The 10,000-nt window shown below is 42.9% G+C and overlaps 1 pseudogene across 1 annotated transcript; it reads right to left on the bottom strand.

Annotated features, from left to right (window-relative positions):
• Positions 1–1,824: 1,824 nt before the first annotated feature.
• Positions 1,825–6,571, bottom strand: LOC310791562 (forkhead box protein B1 pseudogene; annotated as a pseudogene). The gene is made up of 3 exons: positions 6,405–6,571; positions 3,432–3,809; positions 1,825–2,248 (listed from the first exon to the last, which is right to left on the bottom strand). The product of its transcript is annotated as a forkhead box protein B1 pseudogene (transcript).
• Positions 6,572–10,000: the final 3,429 nt, after the last annotated feature.

Genomic DNA, 10,000 nt, shown 5'->3' with positions numbered 1-10,000 from the left:
TTTGCCGGCCAAAGCAAAACAATTGCATAAACGGCTTTTAAATGAAAGGTTTGTTTGGGAGCCGAAAGCAGACAGACAGCAGAGAGCAGACAGACAGACAGCAGAGAGCAGAGAGACAGAAAGCAGACAGACAGAAAGCAGAGAGCAGACAGACAGAAAGCAGACAGACAGAAAGCAGACAGTAGAAAGCAGACAGACAGAAAGCAGACAGACATACAGACAGCAGAGAGCAGGCAGACAGAAAGCAGACAGACTGCTCAGAGAGCAGAGAGACAGAAAGAAGACAGACAGACAGAAAGCAGACAGACATACGGACAGCAGAGAGCAGGCAGACTGCTCAGAGAGCAGACAGACAGACAGCAGACAGACAGAAAGCAGACAGACAGACAGAAAGCAGACAGACAGACAGCAGACAGCAGAGGGTTAACAGTCATTCATCTAAAGCTTGACTTTTAAATGGTCTGAGTGAAGAAAGGACAGAGATGCTGGGGACCCCCTGGTACTCCCCAGACCACATATTGAGAACCTTTGATTGAATTTGTAGCCCGTCGGCCGAGCGGAGGAATGTACACGATGCAAAGCCACAGAAACAATTAAATTAACTTAGCCACATGTTAATCTGCAGAATAAACTTCACATAAATCTTTATAGACATCTAAATTCATAGTTTACATCGTATTACCATCAAACTGATGGATGTTATATGAGGACAGAGGGAGGGGGTAACTGAAAATATGGTAACACATTGATAGACCGCCTAGAGAGAGTCTACAGGGTATTTAACATGTCAACACCTTTGAGGTCGGGCTGGTGAGGCTCCCGCGAGATCGGCGTAGGAAATCCGAGGTCATGTGATGTCACAAGGGGCGTTCCCGACCTTTGACCTTGTAAATTCCTAGTTCCCAATACAAAGGGAATGCGCCGGTTTCCGTGAGCCTTTTGACAGGCAGTAGCCTATGTGACATCAATATAAACATGCACCGACTGACTGGTTGGACTGGTTGGATGTGAGACACTGACACTACAAAGTTACACTCATTATCCAAAAGTGATTGGGGGATCTCCGGTAAGCACCAGGAGATCTACCTGTAGATCCCGATCTACTGGTTGGGCACTGCTGTAGCCTCTCTGTAAGCGGACTAGTCAAAGAAAGTGTTGCTGAAAATATCACTAGCACTTTACATTACTGCTCAGTAACAACATGGTAATAGAGGGTAATAGTGTGATAATAATTAGGTAATATCATGTAATTACTAAAGTAATAAACATGGCCATGAAATGCTAAACTCCCTTTTCCATTTAGTTTTATGGTCATATTAAATTAAATTTAGCCTTTGTCTGGGTAATCGCTATACATCTCTAGATGTTTGGTTTAATCTACTATTGAGATTAAATTAAGTTTAGCATTTTGCAGCCCTAATTCATGATTCAGAAACTGAAAGTTATTACCTGGTTATTACTTTGGTATTTACATGGTATTACCTAATTATTATCACACTATTACCCCCTATTACCATATTGTTAATGAGCTGTAATGTAAAAGTGCTACCAGAATATCATAGATTTGTGTTGATAAGGTGGTCATTTGGCTGTTTACCTCCACATGATGAAGGCTGAGGATGAGGACGTGAGCATCAACATCCTGTCCTGTCCGCTCAAAACAGGAAATACCCAAATAAAGAGATGTCTTCGCTGTGCAGAGAGCAGTCAGCCCGGGCTGAAGACAAAACAACGCTGCTTTGGAGTCCAGGCGTTTCTCCACCGTCCCCTTCACACGGCTTTGAAGACTTCACAGAGTTTATAAGAAGTCCTGGATGAGTCCGGTCAGTGCACCGTGACCGTGGCCTGCTGCAGCGCGGCCGCGGCACTGGGCAGATGGTCTCCGGGCGCGGCCGGGCTGCTCTGTCCCGTGGCGGTCTGAGGGGAGGCGGTGTGCGGGGAGGTGGGGCTGAGCGACTGCGGAGAGTTGGCCAGGAAGGCCGGCATGTGAGCGGGGAGCGCGGCCAGCCCGCCGGGCGCACAGGGCTTGATGGGCACCGGGATGGCGGGGAGAGTCTGTCCGCCGTGGCCCCCGCACAGAGACTTGAGCGGAGGCATCCCGTAGGCAGAGTAGTCCCCGGGCATGGAGAGGGGCGCGGGCGCGTCGTACATGTGAGGCCAGGCCGAGGTCAGCTGTCCGTGCAGGGGGTAGCCCGCCTGCATCGACTGCATGGTGGAGAAGGACAAGCCGCCCGGCATCTTGTACTCTCTGCAAGGGCAAGGGAGGGCACGCTTATTCCAGCACATCTCATACACATCTCATACACATCTCATACACAGAGCCAATTCAAATGATTTACATCAAATAGATGAAAGCCTGCAACTAACGATTATTTTCACCATCGATTAATCTGTCTATTATTTTCTCGGCTAATCGATTAGTCATTCGGTCTATAAATTTATGAATACATTTTTGGAATTAACGAGATGTCGGACTAATGAGCCGTCTGTCCGATGGTTCATTCTCGGACTACTGAGGTGTCGGACTAGTGACAGATAGTTACGTGGCCGGATCATTTGAAAGAGAAAACGCCAAATTAATTGGTGAGTAAACAAGTAAAAGTTGAATGGTTTCTTTTCCTCCCGGTCTGACTGTTTGAATCATGAGAATGAAACAAGGAAGATGATAGTTTATTCCATCTTGTGAAGGACTCTGCACGAGTGATATTTTGGTCAAGTGTAAAAAATGCAAATGCCTTTATTTTACATGGCAAATATGATTATTTTGTATGACCAACGCGTTGCGACCACACCACACTGTAGGTCTTCATCAGGGACACTATCATTATCAGGAGACGATAGTGCTGCATTGCATTAGGCTATATATTCCAGACATAACTTTGTGGGGAGAAATCAATTCAAAATGGGTAAGATATGACTCGAATGCCACTTGTCAACCCTGCTATCAAATCAGCTATTCCACGTTTAAGTTAGTTAACGTTGCACCCAACAAGCGGAGTGGATAATTGCTTTTGGAGAAAAATATCTCTGATGTAGTCTCCATGGAAAATTTTAATTGCGGCTGTCTCGCATAAACAGTCCAATTTCGTACATCATGCCCCGCCCTCTCTCTCTCTCTCTCTCTCTCTCTCTCTCCCCTCTCTCTCCCCTCTCTCTCCCTCTCTCTCTCTCTACTCAGCCAAACTGCACGGAGGATTTCCTCATGTGTGAAAGACCTGTTGTATGAAAGGACTCCAGTGAGACCTGATTCAACAGACATCATGTGACCCAGACCTGATTCATCAGACATCATGTGACCCAGACCTGATTCAACAGACATCATGTGACCCAGACCTGATTCAACAGACATCATGTGACCCAGACCTGATTCAACAGACATCATACTCCAGAGTTCAGAGTTCAGAGTCCAAGGGTTCATAAGCGCGCCTTACCTGGCGATGATGTTCTCGATGGCGAACGGGTGCTTGAAGGTGGACGGCTGGGAGATGCCCAGGTTGTAGCCCGTCATGTGTGTGAGGTGCTGCCCCCCGGAGGCGGCGTGCTGCAGCGCGCTCAGCCGCAGCTTTGCCTGCTGCGTGAGGTAGTGCTGCGTGGCGTCGGAGCCGGGCTTGCTGGGCGCCAGGTGGTCGGCGGCGTGCAGCATGATCTTGAAGCGCTTCCTCCTGCGCAGGAAGCTGCCGTTCTCAAACATGTCCCCGCAGCTCGGGTGCAGCGCCCAGAAGCTGCCCTTCCCCGGCTGGTCGGGCCGTCGCGGGATCTTTATGAAGCAGTCGTTAAAGGAGAGGTTGTGCCGCAGAGAGTTCTGCCACCTAGAGGAGAGAAATACCTTGTCACCCTGTTCACTCAAAGTATTTCTGTCGATCGCCAGAACAAAATGGTTGTACCAAATATATATATATTTTAAATTTGGATATTCTATTGAGGTTTCCTTGAATATTCAAATGTCTGCTGTGCCATCATCATGATTAGATAATAATAATAATAATAATAATAATAATAATAATAACATGTTTTCATTCTGGCCATGTAATACAGTATATATATCACGGCTCTGTCGTGCACCTTTGGCGCTGAATGAAACGCGCTGGGTATCCTGCTGCACAAATATGATACGCCCACGAGGACTGTGCACCTGTTGGGCTGAGGCAAAGATCAAGTAACACCTTGTGAGGCACAGGGTAGGGTTAGGCATTGAAGAGGGGGTCTCCACAGGTTAGGTTTAGGCATTGAAGAGGGGTCTCCACAGGTTAGGTTTAGGCATTGAAGAGGGGTCTCCACAGGTTAGGTTTAGGCATTGAAGAGGGGTCTCCACAGGTTAGGGGTTAGGCATCGAAGATGGGTCTCGACAGGTTAGGTTTAGGCATTGAAGAGGGGTCTCCACAGGTTAGGGTTAGGCATTGAAGAGGGGTCTCCACAGGTTAGGTTTAGGCAGTGAAGAGGGGTCTCCACAGGTTAGGTTTAGGCAGTGAAGAGGGGTCTCCACAGGTTAGGTTTAGGCATTGAAGAGGGGTCTCCACAGGTTAGGTTTAGGCATTGAAGAGGGGTCTCCACAGGTTAGGGGTTAGGCATTGAAGATGGGTCTCGACAGGTTAGGTTTAGGCATTGAAGAGGGGTCTCCACAGGTTAGGGGTTAGGCATTGAAGATGGGTCTCGACAGGTTAGGTTTAGACATTGAAGAGGGGTCTCCACAGGTTAGGTTTAGGCATTGAAGAGGGATCTCCACAGGTTAGGTTTAGGCATTGAAGAGGGATCTCCACAGGTTAGGTTTAGGCATTGAAGAGGAGTCTCCAGAGGGTAGGGTTAGGCATTGAAGAAGGGTCTCGACAGGTTAGGTTTAGACATTGAAGAGGGATCTCCACAGGTTAGGTTTAGGCATTGAAGAGGAGTCTCCAGAGGGTAGGGTTAGGCATTGAAGATGGGGTCTCCACAGGTTAGGTTTAGACATCGGGGCAGGGGTCTCTAAGGTTAGGCACAGGGGGGAGGGAGGTTATGTTTATGCACTGGTAGCCACTTGACGTTTGGATATGGGTTTGGATATGGGTTAGGTGTCCAAACTTTTTTGAATGGGGGCCAGATTAGATAAAGTGCAATTACCGGGGGGGGGGGGGGGGGGGGGGGGGGGGGGGGTGTCCAGCTGCTTCTCACATCATATGGGTTGTAAAAAAAAAAAAAAAAAAATCACATACAATACAATTGTACTTTTGTTTGCCATCTTAAAACAGTAGTTCGTCCTGCATAGTTCCTTTGGTGCTTGTCTACAAACTGTATGATAGTGCTGTCATCCTTAGGTGAATGGAAGAAATGCTAATTGAACTTGCTTGATTAACCAAGTGTGGAGAACCACATATAAATTAGTATATTTTGAGACAAGCCGAGGGCCACTTAAGATCTGGCCCCCGGGCCGGACTTTGGACATGCCTAGGTTAGGGTGTCCAGGGGAAGGCTTGGGGGAGACCTAGGTTAGGGTCTCCAGGGGAAGGCTTGGGGGAGACCTAGGTTAGGGTCTCCAGGGGAAGGCTTGGGGGAGACCTAGGTTAGGGTCTCCAGGGGAAGGCTTGGGGGAGACCCTAGGGTTGACAACTCCAGCCTCCAACCCCACAGCATAACTTCATTGACCTTTGCCCTCACCCCGGCCAGGTTTGTCTGTGTTGTTCCATAATACGTCCGAGGTGCGACGGCTTAACGGGGCCTGCCTGCCTGGGCGTATCATATTTGCACACAAGGGTGTGACGGAGCGCGGATATTATGCAGCCGGAGTGAGAACGCGGTGAGTAATTCCATTCAGGAGAGACTTGATGTTCTCTGAAATGATGTGGAAAAAGGCATATATCGGCTTCGGCAATCGTCCAAAAGAGTTGGAATATATCAACATATCGGATATCGGCAAAATATCCAATACCGTGCATCTCTAATAAGGTAGACATTCCTGTTCAAACATTGGGGAAAAAATATTCAGGACCAAGAAAAGAACAGCAAATTCTTAATGAAAGAAAAGCCAAATATGATGTTATGGATATTATATACTGTAGTGATATGACATATGTTATTGATGTGATGTTATTGATATATGTTATTGATTATGACTTGTTATTGATATATGTTATTGATTATTGATATGACTTGTTATTGATATATGTTATTGATTATTGATAAGACTTATGTATGTATGTAGGTATGAATGTTATGGAAGTTGTATTGTCTGTATTGTGTTTAAGATGAAAAAATTGTTTAAAAGTATGATATGAGGACCCCAGGAAGAATAGCTACTGCATATTTGCTGTATCTAATGGTGGATCCAAATAAACAAACAAACAAACAAACTTGTTATTGACATGTTATTGGTGTGATGTTATTGATATATGTTATTGATATGACATGTTGTTGATAGGTGATTGCGTACACACCGCTGCGTGTTCTCGCGGTAGTAGGGGAAACGATCCATGATGAACTTGTAGATGTCGCTGAGGGGCAGCATCTTGTCGGAACAGCTCTGGATGGCCATGGCCGTCAGGGAGATGTAGGAGTACGGAGGCTTCTGGTCCGAGTACGTGTTCCTGCCCGGCCGAGGCATCACGACGCTGCTGGGCCAAACACTCACCACTCACTGCCTCAAATCTCTTATTTTATCCACAGCCCACAAAGATATTCCCTTCACTGTCAAAGAAAGCAGAAAATATTCACATTTAAGATGGAATCTGAATTTTCTTTTTCTTTTTTTCAAAATTACTCAAACCAATTAATCAATTAGTTTTGTCTATATAGATGTCAGAAAATGGTTTGGAATGTCAATCAGTGTTTCCCAAAGCCCAAGATGCCATCCTCTAAAAGCTTGGTTGTATATATTATGTGTGAATATATACTGTATATATATTCAGTCATAGAGAAGTAAAGAAGCCAGAAATTGTTTCAGCGCATTGTTAAGACAAATATCTTTCTTAAACAGAAGATAACTACAGGATACATATATGATTTGGAAAGAAACTTGTCAAGAAGATAGTTGTATGGAAGGGCAGACATTTTCCCCCAATTCAAGTTAGCAACAAATCTAGACCAAGGACACAACATAAGGAGTCATATATTTTTTAAACGATAAACTACTGTATCCCGATTATTCTTTCTGAAAGTCAGTATAGTATCAATATATAAGTTGCCACAAAATTAACAAAGAAAATTAAAAATGTAACTAAATGGCTAAATTACTCCTGTCTCAATGCTGTACAGCTGCAACTACCGATTATTTTAATTGACGATTAATATTTTAATTATTTTCTCAATTAGTTGATTAGGCCAGTTGTTTGGTCCATAAAATGTCACAAAATGGTGAAAAATGTGTTTCAGTGGCAAATCAGTAATTCCCAAAGCCCAAAATGACATGCCCAAATGTCTTGTTTTGTCCACAACCCAAATACTTTCACTTTACTGGAGTAAAGAAACCAGAAAATATTCCAATTTAAGAAGCTGGAATCCCAGAATTATGACTATTTTGCAGAAAAAAACGATGAATCAATTATCAAAATTGGTGATTAGTTGACAACTATTGTATTATTGACTCATCATTGCAGCTCTATACATGCTTTAGAAACAAACTTATAGATTGCCCTGACATAAAATGGACCAAAAAATAAATGTGAAGGGATTTCAATATAGTGTCACTCTTGATCCAACTCTTAACTTCAAAAAGCATATAAAAAAATGAACACAATGAAATTGAACCTTGCACATTTACAATAATGAGTTGGTGCCAGGCAGGGAAAACAGCTACTTGAACCATTTTATAATGATCTTTATCCGAATGACCACAGCTTTTACCTGCAGGCTCAAACAATCATAACGTGCAAATACACATCAGTTTGTCTGTCCTCAGCAAAGCTAAGCCCATGTCTTTGTGAGACTTTACCGTCTCTTGTAAGCAGTTTACAGCGTATAATCAAGCATGACATCGACATGATTATAGGTTTCCCAGTTTATGTGACAAGTTAAAAGGATAACAGACTAATGGGGTCTGTCACAAAGACAGTAAATCCATGGTCTGTAATCAGATTAAAATTCAGTTTTATGAGTTTACTGAGCTAGGATTATGATTTACCAGTAACAGTAGTGAAAATGATAAGTATGTTTCAGGGAAATAATATTGCTGTAACTTAAACAGATCATGTTTTTCTATGTTTGGTTGTGAATTTGATGATTGATTTGAGGAAATGCTCTCACTGAGAAAACATGCAGATACACATCACTTCCATTATAACAGCAATGTATTTGTGAAATTTTAAGTGAATAATCACAATTGTGTTTTTTTTATTTATATTTTTATGTTTATTTTACTGACATCAATCTACATGAAAATTAGCCTACTAAATCGTGCATACATTTTCATTATGCACATATTTAAATAAATCTTACAAATCTTATTGTATTCTGTATATATAGTTTCCAAATAAAGCCCTAAACAAGGATATTAATTTTGTACCAAATTCAAACATCAGAAACAATATATTGCCTATCATCCTCATGCCTGTTTGGTACCTACAACTCACTCCATAATAAGCCCTAAACAAACAGGAATTCACACAAAAAACAATAAGCACATAAACATGAAACATGATTTATGGATGGATACGAATAAGAAATTATTTGTTTTGAATTAATTATCCTTATGGCTGCATTATTTTACCTGATATGTGCCCTACATATGTAGACATGTTATAATATAATAACACTATTTTTTACCACTTTAAATAACCAGTCCACATAGTTTAAATATCTATACAGTCTCAGTCTGACAGGCGGGCATTTAATCAGACACCGCGGGCCAGAGGAGCTGACAGCCGGCTGAGTCTGCTTCTCTGCCCGGGCCAGAGGAGCTGACAGCCGGGCTGAGTGTGGCTGTTTGCCGCCTGCCATGGAGAGGTAACCGGCTTCACTGCCAAAAACTGCTCTGATCTGACTCTGCAGCTGCCTTATTGTGGCTATGCAGCGATAAACACCAAGTTAGTTAACGATATATAGTCGATATATCATCAACCACATCTGCATACTCTTTCTTTTAAGTTACGCAGCAGGCCCTTTTATTACTGAAAAACGCACTCAGAAAAATATAACGTCAGTATTCTGTCACTTAGCCTACTCTAATCGTTATTGTAATTGTAGTTGCTAATTGAATAGGCGACTAATTTGTGTCAGTGACTAATTTGCTGAAGACCTTATTATCCTATTAAAACTATTAAAATTGCAATTCATCCCATTCAGCCTTCAAGAATGAAAGCATGTGCAGTGCGTTGACTGTTGTCCTCCAATAGCCTGTCTTCTGTCACCAAGTCAATTAATTAAGTTGTGATGCCATCTGTTCTGTTCACTATTCAAACTTGTCCAAAGGCGCTTCTGAGGGCGCTGTCCCGATCATGCTCCAACACAGCGTTACCCACGGAAAACAGGCTATACCCGATAGTCATTAAAAAAAGAAAAAAATGTCAATTTTGGACAAATAAAACAAAATTAAAAATTAAAATAAATTAATAACAATGCCTTAAATCATGTTAAAAAGGTGTGAAATATGATTCCCATGGGTCTTAAACCGTCTTCATAGTCGTTCTTTCCCCGGCCACGCCTGGCGATATGCATCTCGGCAAAAATAGATTTGAGAAAAATAAATAAATACACATTTGATATGAAAGAAGTGCATTTTCAGCTTCGGCTGTGGATGACTTCGATATGCAAGTAAAACATAAATAACCTCGGAGTGGTGTTAAGTGTTAAAACTGGCATTAAAAATATCTTAAAAAGTCAAACTGTAAGTGATTATATCAGACTGAGACATGCGTCTTCAGAATGGAAAGCCCTTGTCAGATCCATGCGGACATAGCTTCCCCGTATAGCCGATAGTTTGTCCTCGCCTTGAGGTTTGTCTTCCTTGTTGAAAGCTTATTGAAGTTGTTTTGATATGTCATACCGTTATCAGTATTGTTGTTATAACAGCAGTGTCATTCTAAATCGGTGTTGACAA

Source organism: Poromitra crassiceps (genome assembly GCF_964638095.1).
Source record: "Poromitra crassiceps genome assembly, chromosome: 16".
NCBI lineage: Eukaryota > Metazoa > Chordata > Actinopteri > Beryciformes > Melamphaidae > Poromitra > Poromitra crassiceps.
This window is presented reverse-complemented; position numbering and strand designations above follow the sequence as displayed.